A 22828-nucleotide genomic window follows, 5' to 3' on the forward strand; every position below is an offset into this window, starting at 1 on the left:
GCAGTTCGTTGGCTTCTAGAAAGCTTTCGAAACGGGTCATATACGTTCCCCATTTCTCCTTAGCCGGGTCAAATGGTGCGGGCGGAGTGTAACTGGCCATCTCCGCTTTTCTGCCCTGAGTTTGCTGGGTTCGGGTCTATCGTGCTTCAGCTCGGTTCTGGTTCTCCTTAGCCTCGAGATCCCATCCTCGTCGCCAATGTTAAGTTCGGGAAGTAACGAGGCTGGAGACCAGGGTAGTGACAACAGCTCTTTAATATAGGGTGAACCCAGCAACAGGCTGGGGGAAAAACCTCTCCTTTTATACAGTTCTACTGGAGGCTTCGTCCAATCAGCAACGTGCTGATTTCCCGCTCAAATATTTAAAGGTACAAACATGAATACATAACACTCATAGTTATAGCTTGCCTTTGCAAAAGGTATCACGTGATTTGCCTATCCTGGATTCAACCCCCTTTGCTTCCTCTTTGAAGTAGCTAGTTCACCTTGGGAAGCAAGGTTTTTGCTTTCTCCCTGTTTGCCTCCTACCCGTAAGTTATTTTTCCATCTCTCTTGCTTTAAATTTGACAGTTTTCCCTTTACTGCCTTAAGTTGTACCTTATATACTATTTCTTCTCTTTTTCCTAGCCACATCTTCTGCTTCTCTCATTTTCCTCCTCTCTGAGTGTCTCGCTGTAGAGTTTTTGCCCAATGGAGAGAACCCATAGTTTTATGCCCTTACTTACTCTTTCAGTTTTGTTTCTGTCCTTTAAGATTTCTTGGGACAATCTCCCCATTCCTTGCAGAGGTACCCAGTTCCAATTTTATTACAGATTCCATGCTATTTTTTTAAAGAAGTTCAAGATATATTTCCTTTCAGGAGTTTGATTCTGACTTGCTCAAAGTTGACTCAGGCTTCCATCCTTCCAACGTTGGTAAAATCAGGAACCAGACTGTTAGGGACAATATGCTAACTCTGTAAACCAGAGAGTGCTGTAAAGCACTATGGAGTGGTATATAAGTCTAAGTGCATTCCATTTACCTTTGCTACCGGTTTGCAAATGGAAGCGTGCACACTCACTCACTAGGCTCATGCATGACACCTCTGCGCATGCGCAGGACCTTCTGCACATGCACAGTGTCAAATGACATCAGATGCAGTGTTCATCCATTATAACCTACATTTACTGGTGAAATTGGCTTATGATGCTTCACAAAATGGGATCAGTACAGTTATGTCATATGTTATGAAAGGTGGCAGTGAATACCCAATAGCTTTTACATCACACATGCAGTTGCAGAGAAGAATTAGGCACAAAAAGAATGGGGAGTGCAGAGTTTAGTTGAGGAACTAAATGTTTCTCCCAGTGATTGTATGGAAAGGGTGAGTCTTCCTTGTTACTGTTTATCAGTCACTACTGACAATTTTTGGTCCAGAAAAAAGAGTTTTAATTTACAACAAGTGCTCCAATGTAGCATCAGGCATTGCTCCTTGGAGGAACCTATATAAAATAGAATTCAGTAATCCAGACAATTGTGCAAAAAGGGATAAATTGTTAACTCAATAGTGGTAAATAAGATAGTCCAAAAAGTCCACATCAGATAGATATTCCTTTGATATGTAATGAAATAATATTTAATCAGTCAGTGACCAGCAAAAATGGAAAAACACCAAGACAAAAGTAAAATCAAATGAGTGAGCTAAAATGGTAGCATAACAGGAATTTAAAAATGTAACATACACTATTATAATGATAGGCTAATTACCTGTGCAAAAATAACAATTCCATCTAAAATAATAATACAATCTAGAAGGTAAAAAATGTGTATCACCTAAAACAAGATAGCTAACATGTAATAAAAACGAAGCAATGAATAAAACAAAAGTGGATATTCCTGTCACCAGGTATGCCTTATTTTGATTTTGGCAGCGCAGAATTTAGATACAGCAGAAGAGTTAAAGAGTTTTGAATCTTCTAGATCTAGAAGATGGTTCACATAAAGATTTTCTAGCCTTCCAGGTAATTTTCATATAAGCAGAGCTAGTGCCCCTGTAGAATTTTCAAATATAACCTTTGATATTTTTCTTTCGCATAGATCAAGACTGCACAGGAAGCCACAGTAAACTGGAATGCAAACAAAAATATTGGTTTATAGAGTTTTATCAGTGCCATGAATAACTCATGTTTAACAGTAGTAATCTCATATGAGGATTGAGAGGGTCATCGTAGCGCCTGTGCTGAGATGTTGAGGATCAAAGAGCCTGCATGTTGAACATCATGGAGTAATTGAAGGTGCTAGCTTGTAGTTTTTCTGATGGCTTGGAATACAGTAACAAATTGAACAACCTGCAATGAATTGCTCAGATTTCAGACATGTTCAAAAGACATCCAGTTCAGTTACAGGAATACCCTGCCATACAATGGCAAATGTGGTTTTGAATTGTGAGCTACCCAGAGTTTTTTGCTGAGATAGATGGCTATAGAAATTAATTAAATAAATAAATATAAATTCAAATAGACTTTTCGGACCACTTATGAGCACAACTTGCTCAACTGTGTAGGATGGATGTTCGGTGTCCTCAAGTGAGCAACTTCAATAACAGTCACAAAATATATCATAGATGTATTGACAAAACTCCTTGTGAAAACAGATATTCCAGAACAGTCAGTCACCAACAACAGTTTTAGAAATTCCTGAAAAAGAATGGAATGCCAGCACTCTGTCACCAGCTACAAATACATTGATTGAAAGGTTTGTTCAGAATTTTAACAATGCTTTGCAAGCAATTATTGGAGAACACAGCATACTGAAATCAACAGTTTCCAAGTTTCCAAGTTGTATATTGCAACACAGTTTCTGCAACAGCAAATCCAACACCAGCAATATTGTTGTTAAGTCATTATTTACATTCAAGGTTACATTTTCTCAAGCTATTTTGAGAAATGTTCAGAATAAGCGGCAGAAACAAACTGAGCACTTTTCATATTGAAACTGATTTACTGTCCAGCTAAAGAGAACAAGGGTACAGAAAGAGGAAATTGTGGCTAAGACTATAGGAAACTCAACTATAATTCCTAAGATATCTTTAGTTGCAACTTGCCCATTAAATAGGCACATGGTGCTTCCTCCATAATCATAAATACTGCCAGGTACCCTAAGCATTCCAGACTGATGATGGACGTTGCCTAATTTGTATATTAAAACAGTCAGAGCACCTATAAATATAATCAAATATTAGATCTTGTATTTTGAGCTGCCTGTATATGTTGCAAATTATGCAGCTCCCTGGAGTTTTGATAAACAAAATAAAGGAAAACAAAAACCACCCTATTTCTGTTTAAGACATCTGGATACACTTTACCTGTATCCTACTGAGGAAAGTATCATACAGGAAATCCTAGTAAGCTGATTAGGAAAGAGAAGATGGTTACTTAGCTGCTCATTATATTCATTAGCATCCATCATGGCAAAGAACCTAAACTAAAATGTGTGTCTGAGTTTCCTTGTGCATTCTGTATAATCTACATAATATATACATTTTTGCAGAGATGGATGATGGATGATATTTGATGGTAGTTGTTTATCAAATTCAGTGGTGGAAGGTTGCAGTGACCAAGCAGGAAGTAAGATAGGCAGTGGATGGACTAGTGTTGTGCTTGTTTGTTTCCTTTCTTCAGGGTCAATTACAGTCAGTGATGATTGGGGAGGAGAGGTCCCACCCTCATCCCCTACTATGTGGGATGCCAAGTCTTTGGTATTGTATCATTTCCTCTTTAATATCCACATGAGACTGGAGGAGTCCATCCAATCACTATGGGTTGAGGTATCATTAGCGTGCTGATGATATCCATTTGAACATCCCCACCCCTGGTGCATTAAGCAATGTCTTATCTCAGTATCTGTAGGCTATGAAGGTCTAGATGGAGATTACCAGGCTTTGGATGAATCCAGGCAAGACTGAGTGGCTCTGAATTTTGGGGCCCACTGGTTCCAGAATTTTACCATTTTTAGTGCTGGATGGGGTGGTGCTGCCCTAGAGAGACCCAGTGTGTACTCCTAGATTCATGACTCTTGTTTGATCAGTAAGTGGAAGTCATGGCTAGGAGGGGCTTTACATAGTTTTGTCTTGTGTGATGGTTGCGTCCATTCCTGGATCAGCAGGCCCTGCTTACAATCAGTCATGCACAATGTGCTCTACATGGGACTGTCCTTGAAGAATATACAGAAGCTTCAGCTGGTAGAGAATGCAGCAATATAGGTAATGGTGGGATTCAGCCGGTTCGCACCAGTTCACCCGAACTGTTAGTTAATTGCTTGGCAGTTCTGAGAACTGACAGGATTAGGGCAGGGAAACACCCAGGAAACCCATCAATCATCCATCTATGGATGGGATTAACCTCTTCCCTCTTCCCTAGAATAAGATTACAAACATTTTCATTATAAAGGGTATTAAGTAACACTTCTGATACTCCCTGTGTTCCCCAAGCCCTTTTATAGCTGCTGCAACATTGGCTATTTCTTGTTTCTTCCTGGGGGACATAGAACATAGAATGATAGAGTTGGAAGGGTTAATGGCTTTTGGCAGCAAGCCCAGGCTTTCAATTAGCCTGAGCAGCTGCTCTTAGTTTTCCTCTCAGCTGGTGTGTTTGCTTTGGGGTTTTGACTTTTTTTTAAAAAAAGGGGGAGGTTTTAAGTTTTCTGCATTGTTTTAGTGGTTCCTGGCACTGTCCTTTTAGGATATACTTCCCTCCCTCACTCACTCACCCACAACTTCTAAAGGCAAGCTATTCCATTGGTTGATTGGTCTCATCCTTAGGAAATTTCTCCTTAGTGCCAGGTTGCTTCACTCTTTGGTTAGTTTCCATCCATTGTTTCTTGTGCCTTTTGATGCTTTGAAAATAGATTGACTCCCTCATTTTTGTAGGAGCCCCTCAAATTTCCTGGCAGTTAGAACAATTGATCAGTGGAACATCTTGCCTCCAGAAGTTGTAAATGCTCCAACACTGGAAGTTTTTAAGAAGAGATTGGCTAACCATTTGTCTGAAGTGGTGTAGGGTTTCCTGCTTAAGCAGGGAGTTGGACTTCCAAGGTCCTTTCCAACTCTGTTAATCTATTCTATTCTATTCTATTCTATTCTATTCTATTCTATTCTATTCTATTCTATTCTATTCTATTCTATTCTATTATTCTATTCTATTCTGATCTAAATACTGGAGCAGGGTTATTTTATTGTGAGTTAGACTAAGGAGAAATTTCCTAAGGGTGAGACCAATCAAGTTGACCATGCCCACCCAGTCACATGCCCACCCAGCCATGCCCACCCAGGGCAGAGAACCAGTTGTTAAATTATTTAAATCTCACCACTGAATACAGGCAATTATGCATACTCCTTGAACAGTTCGTGTTACATGTTACAGCACTGCTTTGTCAGGTCAATTGGCTGCCAGTTTTTCTTCAGATCCAATTCAAGGTGCTAGTTTTAAGCTCTAAAAGTGGGCTATCTGTGAGACCACCTATCCCCAGATACATCAGCTCACCCAGTGGTGGGTTTCAAATTTTTTTACTACTGGTTGTGTGGGTGTGGTTTGGTGGGCATGGCATAGCTTGGTGGGCTTGGCTTGGTGGGCATGGCAAGGGAAGGATACTGTAAAATCTCCATTCCCTCACCAATCCAGGGTAAGATTATTGCAAAATCCCCATTTTCTCCCAATCAGCTGGGACTCGGGTTGCAGAGAGTAGATGGAGGTGGGGCCAGTCAAGAATTTTTACTACCAGTTCTCCGAACTACTCAAAATTTCAGCTACCAGTTTTCCAGAACTGACCAGCTGAAACCCACCTCTGAGCTCACCCCATTGGATCTAACAGAGAGGGCATTCTGCAGGTACCATCAGTAGAGAGCTGCATTTGGTAGGTCCCAGGAGACATGCCTCTCTGCCATGACACTCTTGCCCCCATTAGATTAGCTCTATCTCTTTGACATTCTAAAAGTCCCTCGAGACCTGATTATGTTATTAGGCCTGGGACAAAAAGTACAAAAAGGGGAAAAAGTGGATCCAGAAAATTATAGATCAATCAGCCAGAAATTGATACCTGGGAAGATCCTGGAAAAGATAATCAAGCAGTGCATTTGTGACCACCTAGAAATGAACAATGAAATTATTAGAAGCCAACATGGGTTTGTCAAAAAGAGGTCATGCCAGACAAACCTTATTGCCTTCTTTGATAAAGTGACTAAATCGATGGATAAGGAAAATGCTGTGGACATAGTTTACTTAGACCTAAATAAGGCATTTGACAAAGTAGACCACAACCTACTTCTTGGTAAGATAGAACAATGTGAAATAGACAGTACCACTCCCCGATGGATTTGAAACTGGCCAACCAACCGCACTCATCATACAGTCCTCAATAGAATAATATCTACATGGAGGGAAGCATGCAATGAGATACCTCAAGATTCTGCCTTAGCCCAATATTCTTCAACATCTTCACAAATGATCTAGATGAGGGGATAGAAGGGGAACCATCAGATTTGAAGCTGGCAAGAATAGCCAATACTTTAGATGATAGACTCAAGATTCAGAAGCTCCTTGACAAACTTGAACACTGGGCTCTATTCAACAAAATGCAATTCACTGGTGAGATCACACTTTGAATACTGCATCAAATTCTGATCAGCATGATGCAAGAAAGGTGTTGAAAACCTAGAAAGAAGAGCAACAAAGATGATAAGGGATCAGGAGGTTAAACTATATAGCGAATAATTGAGGGAACTAGGTATGCCTAGACCAATGAAGAGAAGGAATAGGAGTGTTACGATAGCTGTCTTCAAATACTTGAAGGACTGTCACAGAAAAGAAGAGGTTGATCTATTCTTCAAAGCACCTGAGGGCAAGACAAGAAGTAATGGGTAGAGCAATCTGACCTAGAACTAAGGAGAAATTTCTGGGCAGTTAAAACAATCAGTGGAATGGCTTATTTCCAGAAGTTGTGGGTGATGCATTGCTGGAAGTTTTCAAGAAAAAACTGGACAACCGTTTGTCTGGAATGGTATAGGGTCTTCTGCTTGAGCAGAGGTTTGGACTAGAAAACTTTCAATGCTATTATTCTATGGTCTATATAGGCTTAGGTGGCTCCATTGCCTTCTAATCTTCTCTTTGCCTATGGTTTGTTTTTATAATACTTATCTTTTAATGTAGATTTTTACATTTTATATTTTTGTATCTGTTGTTTTTTTCAACTGTTGTATGCCATCCAAAATAACTTTTTGTGAGATGGGCGGCTATATAAATCTGATTAATTAATTTATTAATTAATGATGTCACACAAATGAGTAAAGATGGACTTATTTTGAGACCTTCATAACTGTGTATTTTGGAAAGACTGTGCATTAAGCCAGTCAGGCAATTTACACTTCTGTCTCTACAGCTTGGTGATTTGCCACTGTTAATAATGCAATCTCTTGGAGCTTAACAACAACAAAAAAGGTTTGGAAGCTATATGTGGTCTCTGAACAGCCCATCCCTGCAGTAGTAATTGATCCTTCAGAAAATACATTGGTTTAACAGAGATTCAACTGATTTATGAATTCCACTGGCTAGCATAGGAAACTCACCAATAATAGTAATTTTTCAACAGAAAAGTTCTATAGGCACAGTAAGCCATTTAAAGGAAACACCTAAAAATTTGGAAGAAAAGGGAGAAGTTTAATTTTGTAGAGGTGGCTATCTACCAAGAAATATGTCCAGTTTCAGAAATTTCACAGTGATGGATTGTCTTAATTCTATTTTTCTTTCTAAAGGTCTGGCTCACGGCATGGCCGAGGAACTTGTCGTGGCTTGGGAACGGGCCGCGGCGGGGGCCTTGGACTGTGTCGTGCCTTTGCAGCCTCTGACCCGGCGTAGGTCTCAACCAGCTCCCTGGTTCTCCGAGGAGCTGAGGGGGATGAAATGCCGGAGAAGACGCCTAGAGAGTTCCTGGAGGTCCAGTCGTTCGGAGGCTGATCGGACACTAGTTAGGTCCTATACTAGGACCTACCTAGTGGCAATGAGGGAAGCGAGACGTTGCTACGTCTCCTCCCTCATTGCGTCGACAGTTAACCGCCCGGCCGCCCTGTTTCGGGTTACTCGCTCTCTCCTTCAACAGGGAGAGCGGGATGACCCGTTGCAGGGACGTGCTGAGGAGTTTTGTGGTTATCTATATGACAAAATCGTTCAGCTTCGGGACGGTCTGGACCAAAATTGGGTAGATCCAGGTGGGATGTCAGAGAGCCGTCTTGTTGAGACTATTTGGGATGAGTTTGACCCTGTGGCTCCCGAGGACATGGACAGGTTGCTGGGTAGGTTGAACGCCACCACATGTTTACTGGACCCGTGTCCCTCCTGGTTGGTGCTGGCCGCACAGGAGGTGACACGAGGCTGGCTCCAGGGGATTACAAATGCTTCTTTGTTGGAGGGGGTCTTTCCGGCTGCCTTGAAGGAGGCGGTGGTGAGGCCTCTCCTCAAGAAGCCTTCCCTGGACCCGGCTGTTTTAGGTAATTATCGTCCGGTCTCCAACCTTCACTTCGCGGCGAAGGTTGTAGAGAGTGTGGTGGCGTGCCAGCTACCCCAGCACCTGGAGGAAACTGTCTATCTAGACCCGTTCCAGTCCGGCTTTCGGCCCGGTTACAGCACTGAGACGGCTTTGGTCGCGTTGGTGGATGATCTCTGGAGGGCCAGGGATAGGGGTTACTCCTCTGCCTTGGTCCTATTAGACCTCTCAGCGGCTTTTGATACCATCGACCATGGTATCCTGCTGCACCGGTTGGAGGGATTGGGAGTGGGAGGCACCGTTCATTGGTGGTTCTCCTCCTATCTCTCCGATCGGTCGCAGACGGTGTTGGCGGGGGGGCAGAGGTCAGCCCCGAGACGCCTTACTTGTGGGGTGCCTCAGGGGTCGATTCTCTCGCCCCTCTTGTTCAACATCTATATGAAGCCGCTGGGTGAGATCATCAGTGGTTTCGGTGTGAGGTACCAGCTGTACGCTGACGATACTCAGCTGTACTTTTCCACATCGGACCACCCCAACGAAACCATCGAGGTGTTGTCCCGGTGTCTGGAAGCCGTACGGGTCTGGATGGGGAGAAACAGGCTCAAGCTCAATCCCTCCAAGACGGAGTGGCTGTGGATGCCGGCATCTCGGTACAGTCAGCTGCAGCCGCGGCTGACTGTTGGGGGCGAGTCATTGGCCCCAATGGAGAGGGTGCGCAACTTGGGCGTCCTCCTGGATGGACGGCTGTCTTTTGAAGACCATTTGACGGCCGTCTCCAGGAGAGCTTTTTACCAGGTTCGCCTGGTTCGCCAGTTGTGCCCCTTTCTAGACCGGGATGCCCTATGCATGGTCACTCATGCTCTCATGACATCTTGTCTGGATTACTGCAATGCTCTCTACATGGGGCTCCCCTTGAGGAGCACCCGGAGACTCCAGGTAGTTCAGAATGCGGCTGCGCGGGTGATAGAGGGAGCTTCTCATGGCTCCCACGTAACACCTCTCCTGCGCAGACTGCACTGGCTGCCTGTGGCCTTCCACGTGCGCTTCAAGGTTTTGGTAATGATCTTCAAAGCGCTCCATGGCATAGGGCCGGGCTACTTACGGGACCGTCTGCTGCCACCGAATGCCTCTCACCGACCCGTGTGCTCTCACAGAGAGGGACTCCTCAGGGTGCCATCGGCCAGGCAGTGCCGACTGGCGACACCCAGGGGAAGGGCCTTTTCTGTGGGGGCCCCCACCCTCTGGAACAAGCTTCCCCCAGGTCTTCGTCAACTTCCTGACGTTCGAACCTTCCTCCGCGAGCTTAAGACACATCTATTTATCTGCGCAGGACTGGACTAGAATTTTAAATTTTTAAATGTTTAAATTTTAAATTTGGTTTTAAATGGGTTTTATTATTTATATCTTTATTTTAAATATTCGGCCTATGTAATAAGTTTTTTAAATTAATGTTTTACCCTGTATATATATATGTTTTTTTATATGGCTGTAAACCGCCCTGAGTCCCTAGGGAGATAGGGCGGTATAAAAGTGTGAATAATAAATAAATAAATAAATAAATAAATAAATAAATAAATAAATAAATAAATAAATAAATAAATAAATAAATAAATAAAGGGCTGTAATGTTCTCGATATAACAGTTTGCAAACAGACTTTCCTCTGGTGAATAAAAAGCGTATCAAATTTTAAACAAAACAGCATTTTTGTCCAAAATCAGTATTTAAAACATTGGGGTGGTAAAAAAAAATCAATAAGCTCCCCAAATTTTTGATGGGTAATATCTATGAAAACTATAGCAATTGTATAGGTTCCCTTTGGCAAAATGTCTTCCAAATTATAAAATGACATGGAGAGGCTCTTGAACAGAATAAAATTATATTTGCAAGGAAAGCCATTGCCTGAGCATATAGTTTGGTCTCAAAATGATTCCTCAAAGCAAAATAAGGAATGTTGAACAAGTACATTGATTCAAAGACATTTCAGAATGATGTGATGGACAACATTGGGTTAATCCTTTAACTGTTTCTGGAGTATGATTCTGAACTCAAATACTGTGTTGAGCTTTGTGTACCACAGTTTAAGATGACTTCAGATACAGAACTGATTCAGAAAATGAGAGGGGGCTAGACACTAAGTGCTTTGAAGAGAGATTGAAAGTGTGAATATTTGGTTTGAGAAGAGAAGACAGAATGGGGATTGAGAGTACTTTTCAAGTGCTTTGAAGGAATGGGACACAGAAGGTCAAGACTTATTTTCTTCATTACATAGTGCAGGACACCAAATAATAATTTAAAGTAACAGGCAGTGGATTCCAATTGAATGTTTTTAAAATTCTTATCAGCAGGACTGGTCAGTAATAGAACCAGTAATTCAGCCTGATACCGTAGTAGGATTATCTTTATTGGATGCATTCAAACAGAGGCTGGACTACTTTTTTTTTTATAGAATCAGAGATGTAAGGGACCTTTGAGGTCACCTAGCCCAATCCCATGCTTGATGCAGGATGTGCTGTAGCATCTCTCTCAGATAACCATCTAGCCTTCATTTGAGGACCTCTAGTAACAGCCTGCACAGTTGGCTGACAAGCTGTATGGTCAATAAATTCTTCCTGATGATAAGCATGCACCTTCTTTGTTCTAGTTTTAATCTATTGATTCTAATTTTGCCCTTTTGGGCGACAGAGAATAACCCTATGTGTGACAACAGGTCAGTCATCTGAAAACAGTTGGATAAGAAACCTAGATCCTTTCACTATTCCTCATGGGGCTTTCTTGCACATCTGTTCAACAACTTGCACCCATTTATCACAGTTAAAACCTGAACTCCAAATTAGATTTGACCAAGATAGAATAGAATGAAGCAACTCTTTCCCATGAAATGGACTCCTGTGGTCCTATTAACCCCAAAGGAGAATTTGCCCTTTTAGCAACTGCATCAGGTTGCTGGCTCATATCTAACTTTAATAAGGGCACCCAGATCCCTTTCACATTTACTTCTTCCAGACCAAGTGTCTCCCATCCTATTCTTCTGCCTTGCATTTTTTCTGCCCAGATGAAGAACTTAAATTCCATTACATTTATGTCAACCTATTAATTAAACCTATCTAGAGCTTTTTAAAATCTTCTCTTTCTCATCTAATGTATTAGCTATTATCTAATTTTGTGCATCTGCAGACTCAGCAGTTTTATATCATCTGCAGACTTTCTCACCTTCTTCAGCTCATTTACAAAAAAGGTGAAGAGGATGGCTCCAGAACCAAAGAAAGGTCTGTAGTGTTTCACTTGATACTTCTGTTCAAGCTCCAGTCATTAATGAGCGCCTTTTGGTTGTGGTCATACAGCCAACTATGAAGTCATAGAATCATAGAATAATGGAGCTGAAAGGGACCTTGGAGATCTTCTAGATCAAATCCTGCTCAGGGCAGAGCCACCTGTAGGTTCTGTGATATTGTTAGACAGTGTTCTGTCCTCTTCGCCTCTGTCCGAACGATGGCTTAATTAGCCGGCTCTTATCAGCTCTGGCAGCAAAAGAGCTAGCGTTTGTCAAGAGCCCTCGTTAGCTGCCAAGAAGCTGGTGAGTCACAACCTTCAGCTCTAGTCAATCAATGGATTTGCCTGATACAAAGAGACACACCAGCTCTTGCTGCCTTTTATATCCTGTGGGGTGTGGCTTCATGACTCAGCACTTCCTAGGCCTGCCCCTCCCCTGCTTCTGTTGTTCCCTTCTCTCCTGCCTATGAAACCTAGGATTCAGCCAAGCCTGATTGCTGTCAGCTGGGTCTGCAGGTGTGGCCTGGGGGGCGGGAAAGAGTCAGGGGAAAGAGGCCTCGTTATCTCTTTCACCTGGCCTGCTTCTGGCTCCTGGAGCTGAGCCAGGGAGGCCAGTGCTTCTGAGGTAAGTCCTGACGGCCCTTCCCCCTCACTGTCCAAGTCACTTTCTGGCAGCAGGCCCGGCTCCGAGTCACTTTCTGGCAGCAGGCCCAGCTCCAAGGCACTTTCGGGCATGGGACCAGGTTCGGGGGCGGGAGCCACAACAGGCAGTATTAAATTATACCAGAATTGGATGGCACAGAATTCAATCATTTAATGTCATTCTTTTTCCTCCCCCTTTCCCTATTGTAGAACTATAGAGAGAACTGAAAACATTTGCACATCTATAGTACTAAATCATTTATAGATTTGGATAGGATTCATCTTATTTTGCCTTTTACAATCAAAATATTTTCTGAAGTACAATAGATTGATCTGATTCACATATTTACTAGATGCTTAAGGTGGAGAAACATATATTTAGCAGAGGCACTCACAATCCTGAAAAATGTGCTTTCCACCTAGAATCAATTTGACTCTATCAATGAGGAAAAATTGCTACAATATCTACTAGAGCACTATACCATTTTCATGGGTGATGACACAATTTCCTTGTCACTATAGTAGTAAACAAAGAAATGATTTAGCACAGTCTCTATTATTAGAAAGGGCTTAAATTATAGTATATCTACATACTGACAGCCACATTAATTTTAATACAAGTTTCCAAAATGGCAATATATATATGGCATTGCCCCTGAATATTCCACCAAAGACAAGGGTCAATTTTCCCCCCTCCAAGACTATAATTGACCTGCAGTCAGCAAAACAAAAGGAGAGATAGTTTAGGGAAAGAAATATATTTATTGAGTAAATTATGTCTCCCCTTATAACTCAGAATGGTTTATAAAAATGTAATGCTCTATCAAATAAGGTTTATTTAAAAATAACTACTAAAAAATAAAACCCTTTGGCTCAGGGGTGGGTTAAAAATCCCGTCACTACCAGTTCGCTCGTGTGCACGCACACACGTGCGTGGTGCTTCTGCGCATGCATACAAAAGCGTTTGGGCAAGTGGGCAGAGCCTCCCACCGCCACCGCTACTGGTTCACCCAATCTGTTGCAAACCAGTAGCAACCCACCATTGCTCTGTCTCTTCCAAAAGTCCAACTATGTCTTACATATGCACATAACCTTGTTTGTTTATTTGTTTGTTTGAAGAATCTGATGTCCAGGTAGATTGCATATGAAAGGACAGAAAAGATTCATAATTTTTCCATTACCTCTTTTTTTTTCAATTTGTGTTCTCAATCTCATTGTTATTCTCTGGGGTTCTATATTTTCCTCTTCCTTCTGTATTCTGGCTTATCCTTCTCTGGATGCTTCACTTTGTCTTCAGCATAAAAAACTCTGACAGGTTTACAAGTTGCATATACTTAAAATATATGAAGTGACCAAAGGATATCTTTCAATGTTGTTTATACTTGGTGGGACTTATAACAGCTGCGTAGGCTTATTTTCTGAAATAAAAGGTAAAGGTAAATTTTCCCCTGTCCAGTCATGTCTGACTCTAGGGAATTGTGTCCATCTCCATTTCTTAGCCAAAGGAGCCAGCATTCTCCAAAGACACTTCTGTGGTCATGTGGCCAGCATGACTGTATACCAAGACACATGGAATGTTGTTACCTTCCCACCAAAGTGGTGCATATTTATCTACTCACATACTTTGAATACTTTCAAACTGCTAAGTTGGCAGGAACTTGGGTCAAGTAATAGGTACTCACCCCATCATGCAGTGTTTGGATCCCAAACCCAGGTTGCCAGCTTTCCGGTCTTTAACCACTGAGCCATTGTCCCCTAATTTTTTCTTAAATAATAATAAAAACAAAGCTTGAATTGATACCTTAGCATTGGATGTACCATTAAATAATGGCAAAAAAATAAATAAATTACAGGTAGATTTTGACTTATAATCAAAATTGGGACCAAAAATTCTATTGGTAAGCAAGGCAGTTGTTAATTGAATTGCAGTTCAATTTCACAACCTGCTTTGCTTTGTTAAGCAAATCTCTGGAGTTAAGTGCAATATGTGGTCATTAAGTGAATTTGGCTTCCTCTTTGACTTTACTTGTTGGAAGCTAGCTGGGAAAGTAGCAGATGGCAATTGCACAGCCATGGGATGTTGCAACCATTGTAAATATGTGCTTGTTACCAAGTGCCTGAATCATGTGACGGTGGAGATGCCACAACAGTTGTTAAGCGTTATGATTGGTTGCAAGTCATTTTTTTCAGTGCCATTGTAACTTTGTGTATTTAGATATATAGGTAGGGAAAAGAGCTAAACATAAAGTTTTATGAGATGCAAACAAAAGAGGAAAATCTAAAATTTCACTGCTTGTTGTGTGGTGTGAATGGAAGTGTAATGTATTTGAATTTTAGGAGGGAAATTTGGGCGGGAAAATGCACGTTGCTGATTGGCTGATGCCTCAGCCAAAATACTATTTAAAGAGGGGTTTTTGCCTGTTGGCTTTTGCTGGGATCACAATAAACCAAAGAGCTGTTGTCACTTGTATCGTCTCCTGCCTCTTCATTGCCCGAACTTAACATTGGCGACGAGGATGGGATTTTGAAGGCAGTGAGACTAGGAAAAGAGCTGAAGGAGCAACTTAGTTTCAAACCCAGCCAGTATCAAGAGCGGATACATAGCGATGTCTAGCTATACGCCGCCAGCGCCATTCGACCCAGCCAAGGAGAAATGGGGGTCGTACATGGCTCGTTTTGAGTGTTTCCTCGAAGCTAACGAACTGCAAGGAGTATCGGATAATCGGAAGTGCGCTTACTTCCTGAGCCACTGTGGGCCAGAAGTCTTCGATACCGCCGAATCGCTGTCGGAACCAACGCCTGTACAGTCGGTGCCATGGCAAATGCTACAGACGACGGTACAAGCACACTACGCGCCCGTGCCATCGAAGTTTGTACAACGGTTTGAGTTGAGGCAAAGAGTTCAGCGAGAGGGCGAATCGATAAGCATGTACAGGAAAGCTGCAATCCACTGTGAGTATAGAGACTTGGAGGACACTTTATTAGAACAACTCATTTGTGGGGTCAGGGACATCTGACTACAGAGGCGGCTGCTGTCGAAAAGCAACCTAACCCTGGCAATAGCCCTGGATGAGGCCAGGGCACACGAGATGTCCACCAAAGTGGCGGAAACCTTACAACAGCCGAACACGCCGAATGCTGTGGCGAAAGCAACGCCAGTCCACAGCGAAGAAATCCAGGCCGAATCGGACGGTGAAGAAGAGGAAGAGGTTTTCCACACCGGGAGGCCGGAGAGAGGCGACCGGGACGAGTGCGTGAGTTGCAGAGGCCAACACCAACGACAGAATTGCAGGTTCAAAGACGCAATTTGTCGGCGGTGTGAAAAGAAAGGACACATAGCTCAGGCCTGCCGAGCTCCATAACCTTCCCGCCCAAAATTCAAACCGGCCAATCAACAGGGCGCCGGATCCGCGAAGCGGCCAGGGATTGGTCAGTTTAAAAAAGGCGCGAAGTTGAATCAGACCACTGTGCAAGTGGGCCACGCATTGACACGGCTAGAAAAGAAAATATTCACCAAGACATATATCGAAGGAGTGCAGTGTAAAATGGAGGTGGATACCGGCTCATCAATCACGATTATGTCTTGGGACACTATCGCAAGGGATCTACCAGACGTTGCGAAACGCCAGCTGCAACCCTAAAAGCTGAGAGTGCAAGACTACCAGGGGAACCGAATCCCTGTTCGAGGAGTCACATCCGTCAGAGTGAAATATGGACAATTCAAGAAAACCCTGCCGATCACCATCGTAGATGGAAACCTGCCCAGTTTGCTAGGTCTGGACTGGTTCCGCACCTTGGGCATGGGAATAACCGGGGTTCACAGAAGTGGAGTCAAACTGAAGGACGAACTGTTGAGAGAATTCGAGGACGTTTTCCAAGACAGCCTGGGCAAGTACGTGGGGACCCCCATTTCATTCAATTTGGACCCCCAGGTGGCTCCCATTAGATTAAAAGCTAGGAGGGTTCCATTCGCCCTCAAACCCAAGATTGACAGGGAACTAGACAAATTAGTAAGCCAGGGAATACTAGTCCCCATCGACCATGCAAAATGGGAGACACCAATAGTGACCCCAGTCAAACCGGACGGATCAGTCCGGATTTGCGCTGACTATAAGGCAATGCTTAACAAAGCATTGCAAAAGAGTGCTTACCCCGTTCCTGTAGTGCAACATTTGTTGCACTCGTTAGGGCAGGGACAGGTCTTTGCCAAACTCGATCTGGCTCAAGCCTACCAACAATTACCGGTTGACAATGGAACGGCCGAAGCGCAGACGATTGTCACACATCAGGGCGCTTTTAAATGCACTCGACTTCAATTTGGAGTTAGTGTAGCCCCGGGTTATTCCAAAACCTAATGGAACGACTCCAAAAGCTCTACTGGGAGTAGTTCCATATTTCGACGATGTACTGGTATCAGCAGAAAACTTGGAAGAATTAGGGGTCAAATTGCGGAAGGTTTTGGGCATTTTCAGGTCTGCGGGGCTTAAGGTTAAATTCAACAAATGCCAGATAGGAGTTGAATCTGTAGAATTCTTGGGTTACCGGATAGATAAGGAAGGCATCCACCCAACAGAGAGCAAAGTGCGAGCCATTAGAAAGGCTCCAACCCCAAAAAACAAAACAGAATTTTGTAAACTTGTAAACTTCTATGCGGTATTTTTAAAAATAAGGCAACGGTAGCCGAACCGCTACATAAACTGCTAGCGAAAAAAGCTGTTTGGACTTGGGGCAGGGTTGAGGCTAAGGCATTTGAAGGCGTTAAGAATCTCTTGTCCAGCGATAGCCTTCTAATTCAGTACAATGGGATGTTGCCACTAGTACTAGTTTGTGATGCATCACCCTACGGGGTAGGGGCTGTCCTCAGCCACAGGTTACCGAACGGTTCAGAAGCCCCTATCGCATATTTTTCCCGCACAATGTCCGCAGCGGAAAGGAACTATAGCCAACTAGACCGGGAAGCCCTGGCTATAGTTTCTGGGGTTAAAAAATTCCACGAGTACCTTTTTGGGCGGCAATTTGAAATAGTCACAGACCACAGACCTTTATTGGGACTCTTGGCGGGGGACCGTCCAACACCGGTTGCGTTATCACCCAGGCTGACCCGTTGGACTATTTTCCTGGCAGCATATTCGTACAAACTGTCTCACCGACCGGGCAAGGACTTGGGACATGCGGACGCTTTAAGTAGATGCCCGTTGCCAGAGACTATTGAAGACCCGACCCCAGGAACGCCCGTCTTGTTAATTGACTTTTTGGACTCTGGCCCAGTCACATCTATGGAAGTGACTAGGGCATCTTACAAAGACATTGTCGTCAGAACTGTGATTGGTTGGGTGCAGAGGGGATGGCCCGCTGCACCGGGGGATCGTTTCAAAGAGTTTATAAAAAAGCATTTGGAACTGTCGGTACAAGGGGGTTGTCTGTTATGGGGGGATAGAGTGGTTATTCCGGAGAAATTACGAGGGCATGTGTTGGAACTATTGCATGTGGGCCACCCGGGGATTGTGAGGATGAAAAGCCTAGCGAGAAGTTATGTGTGGTGGCCACAAATGGATAAAGACATTAGCGACCGGGTAGGGAAATGCCAAGCATGTCAAGAATCAAGGCCACTACCCCCAACAGCCCCCATAAGGGATTGGGAGAAACCCCAGGGTCCTTGGTCCAGGATCCACATAGATTTTGCCGGGCCGTTCCATGGGCAGACCTTCTTAATTGTGGTAGATGCCTACTCGAAGTGGTTAGAAATTTTACTCATGAAAACCACAACAGCGGAAGCTGTAATCACAGTCTTGAGGCATCTATTTGTGACACACGGGTTGCCCGACACTCTAGTGTCCGATAACGGCCCACAGTTCACGGCCACCCAGTTTGAGGGGTACTTGGCAGAAGAGGGCATCCGACATGTCCTCTCGGCACCTTTCCACCCGGCGTCGAACGGACTTGCAGAGCCAAGGAAGCACTATCTAGAATTAGCCCAGGAGATTGGCAATCCAAAATTGATACCTTCCTGGCAGTCCAACATAGAACTCCCTGTGTGACCACCGGCCGCAGCCCATCGGAGTTATTAATGGGTAGAAGACTCCGGTGCCCCCTAGATCGGTTAAACCCAACATACTCCCCTGATGGGTACCAAAGCACAAAGGGAAGAACCAGAACAATGACAACAGGTGACCCGGTATGGGCACATAACTATAGTGAGGGCCCAGCGTGGCTAAAGGGAACAATTGTAGGAGTGACAGGCCCAAAGTCATACATAGTGGACATGGGGGATGGCCGAGTGTGGAGACGCCACATAGATCAATTACGAAAAAGAATACAAAACAATCCAGAAACCAAACAGCCAGACCCTGACTACCCAATATTTGAACCAACAGCTAACTCAACCCCGAGGCGATCGGAGGACTTAGCTGAGTCTGAAGAAGTCCAGCGACGCCAACCGGCTCCTCCAGAGGACAGCAGGGACGACTCTGACAATAATCCAGGGCCGGATGGCCCAGAGGAGGAGCTGGGAGGAACAAACAGTCCCTCCGACCAGCTCGACTTACTCCCAGGGAATGAATTGCGCAGGTCAGAAAGAGTTAGGAGACACCCTGTCTACCTGCGTGACTACGTGGAAAAATAACATGCAAATGTTATGCAAAAAACTATGTAAATATGGTAAAATGTGTTCTGGGAGGGGAGGAGTGTAATGTATTTGAATTTTAGGAGGGAAATTTGGGTGGGAAAATGCACGTTGCTGATTGGCTGATGCCTCAGCCAAAATACTATTTAAAGAGGGGTTTTTGCCTGTTGGCTTTTGCTGGGATCACAATAAACCAAAGAGCTGTTGTCACTTGTATCGTCTCCTGCCTCTTCATTGCCCGAACTTAACAGAAAGAATGAATGTTACTGAGAAATAAGAAACTTTTACGGTTAGAAGGCCAGAACCTGAGATATGGATGGCATGGGTATGTATGATATGATAGTTAAAATTAACATGGACTTTAAAAAGAATTTTATTAGATATGCCATTTGAGAATGTGGGATATATAACACAGGTTGTACCTAAAAACACCTTTATGTTTGCTGCTTGCTTGCTCTCCATTTTCAGTCTAAAATAGTAGTGTCCCTTCTATTATTCAAACTGCTATTTCTTCTTTACCATCTCATTCACTTGCATGTGTGGAAATTAGTTTTGACTAGCAGCACATCTTTCGCCAAAGTTGTGAATCAGGATTTCTGAGATGTCAGTGAAAGAATTGCTCAGCTTCTCAGTTGGAAAAGCAGAGGGGAAAAGTCTATTAAACTGGAAAGGGTGGTGATGAAGGGGGCTATTAAGAAGTTAATAGGGCAATCACCTCTTTTAATGCCTTCTTCCAAGCATACAATAAGGTTTCTTATCTATTTGTGCTATGTTGTTGTCAGCTAAGTTTAAACCCAAGAGCTTAGTCTAACTGCACCAATTCAAGAATCTCAGAAGTGCATTGCCAAGTTGATGTACGGAGTCTGATGTAAAAGGCTAAAAGATTTCCACCTAAAATTATCTATCATACTTTCAAAACAGAACAGCCCATGGAGGCCTCTGGAGATTTCAGATTCTCACTTTCACACACTACCAGGGCATCTGGAAGTAGCACATATCTCTGTTATAGACCAGTTCCTATCACCCAGTCTTTCAGCTTTCTAATGGAAATGTCAGGTACAGTGTCATTTACTGCTAACCGCGTGGATGTTTCACATAACTTAGACCTCTCCTTTAGGAATTGGGTTCAGTCCAAGTCACTGCATTTAGACAAGGAGGGTTAATGACTTTTGGTTGCCTTTCCAAGAATAATAAAAGACAAGGAAAACCATCCTAGCAGCAATATTTAATGTAAGCTTCTGGAAACTGTTACAGTTTGCTGCCTAAGCTTGCTAAGGCCACAGATTAGTTACATTCATAAAACTTCCTTTGTTGCAACTGTTACATCTCTTATCCATTAAAACTTCCTTTGTTGCAATTGTTATATCCATTCAAAATTACAGACTCATGAATAAAACTTTCCCCACTGCAATAAATAAGTAAACCAGTCTTTAACCACTGATTTTTACCCTAAATCTGTTTTTGTAAGAGTGACATCTTTTCCCCCTCAGTTTTAGTTAATTATAATGCTTTTAACTATTTTATAACAGTTCATATTTTATTATTTACTAGGCATCCCATGACCCACTGAATCATTGTTTCACAGAATATTTTTTTTATTAAATTCCTCAATGCTTTCAATAATGACAGAGCATCTAATGATGTTCCTTTAGTGGAAAGGTTCTTAAAAATTCAGGAAATACTCAGAGTTATAACTGCCTTGTAAATAGCTTATGATGAACTATATAGTCAAACATTAAGTGTTTTTGATACTTTATGACATTTTGTATTATATGATAAACTGTTTTAAGATAATTTTGGTATCATAAAATGTTTTACAATACAGGTAGTCCTGATGTATGACCACAATTGAGGAATCAGAGTTTTAGCAATAGATCGATGTGAGATTAGAGATGATAGCTAGATAGATAGATTGCTATTAATCCCCTATGAACAGAGGAGCATAATGTTATAAAAAAAGGACAAGTATGATGAAAACTATTTTGATAAGGGCACATTCAAACCATTCCACAGCATTTGCTCAAAGGTCAAAACCAGGGGTGGGTTTCAAAATCCGTTGCTACCAGTTTGCTCGTAGGTGCTTACACGCTCATGTGACACTTCTGCGCATGCACAGAAGTGTCCGGGTGGGTTGGTGGAGCCTCCCGCCGCTGCCACTACCAGTTTGCCCAATCCTACCAGTTCACCCAATCGCAACCAGTTTGCCCGATCGCAACCTACCACCTGTCAAAACCTATATGTTTAGTGATCTCCTCCCTATTGACATTAGAAGCCGAAGGTTCCACTAAGTCTACTAAGCATGAATTAAGTCTAGTAGTTTTGAGTCTAACTGCTTGTATTTACATCTTTGCTGTAGATTCTGTGCTAGCATATCACAAGGATTACACTAGTGTAGCGTCATATACATGGAACTGAATTACTAATGTAACTTTGTCAATATTGAGGAAATAGTTTCAGGTGCATTTAAAAATAGAAGTGTAGCTCCTAAACCATCAAGATATTTAATTTTTTAAGATTTCCCATCCACTACCATGTGATAAACTACAAAAAAAGGGAAAAAAGGGCAGCAGAAATTAAAACTACTCCACTGAGAATAATCCACTACTGTCCTTGGGAATGGTGGAACACCGAAATCAGACTAACTCTGCAGAAAATAATGATAAATGGATTTCAATATATACTTGGGAATCTTATATATCAGAGGATATATGGCATAAAGCCACATTTCTCTGACTCTGCATTCTACAACTATAAGGACGTTTGAATAGAGTTTATGTTTGTGTGGAACCAACATGGTTATATATATTTGAAATGCAAGGTTGTGGAGAGAAGTGTAATCTGGTGAGTTTGCATGATTGCGTTTGTGTATTGTTCAAACACAGCAAGTACATCCAACTTGGCCTCTTGTAGAAATTCACATTAACATTATTCCCTACTATCTTTTTTAACTTAAAAGATATACCTGCATATGAGAACCAACTATACCACGGGTCTCCAACCTTGGTCCCTTTAAGACTTGTGGACTTCAACTCCCAGAGTCCTTCAGCCAGCAAAGCTTTGAGTAACCAGTCAACTGGGCAGCAATTCTGGAATAGCTCTCTGAGTCATGAAGATTAAATAAAATGTTTTATTGCTTACATTAAATATTTCACTTCCACCCCTCTGACAAAAGATGACAATTGTCTATGATTGTTCTCCCATCCCCAGTCCTTAATGATATATGCAAGGCAGAGTTCACTCACAATTGCCAGGGTCTGGAGGAGGCCAGCTTTATTATGTACATAGGGTTTCCAAGACAGGACCTATTGGTTTAAAATCTCCCTTTGCATGCTCTTCCATCTCCCTGTTAAGTTGTCATACTCACACTCATCCCCATTCCATTTTTCTCTTCACATAGACAGGCACCTTGGAGAAAGTATGTAGTAGTTAGTAAAACATGAATTTAGTCCCAGGAAGGAAGATACAGTTAGAAAAAAACTTAACGTAACTGAATCTTGATTCTCTATTGTATAAGAAATAAGGAAGGGAAAATGTTGTCAGGCTTTCTTCTATTGCCTATATAGCAATAGAATTTAGGCTTATATACCATCCATAGCACTTTCTGGGCAGTTTACAATGTAAGCATTATTTTCATATTGCACCCCCAACAATTTGGGTCCTTACCAATCTTGGAAGGCTAGAAAGCTGAGTGAACCTTATCAATATCAATAAAATAGAGTTCCAGTACTTCATGTGGAATCTGTTTTCTGATCTGGCCTATTCTGAAGGATGGACGGTGAGAACAC

General features: G+C 42.6%; 1 pseudogene; it reads left to right on the forward strand.

Annotated features, from left to right (window-relative positions):
- LOC131190662 (uncharacterized protein K02A2.6-like) overlaps positions 1 to 22828 on the forward strand; it is a 41198-nt pseudogene that overhangs the window by 14294 nt on the left and 4076 nt on the right.

The sequence above is a fragment of the Ahaetulla prasina genome, chromosome 2 (genome assembly GCF_028640845.1).
Source record: "Ahaetulla prasina isolate Xishuangbanna chromosome 2, ASM2864084v1, whole genome shotgun sequence".
NCBI classification, from domain to species: Eukaryota; Metazoa; Chordata; class Lepidosauria; order Squamata; family Colubridae; genus Ahaetulla; species Ahaetulla prasina.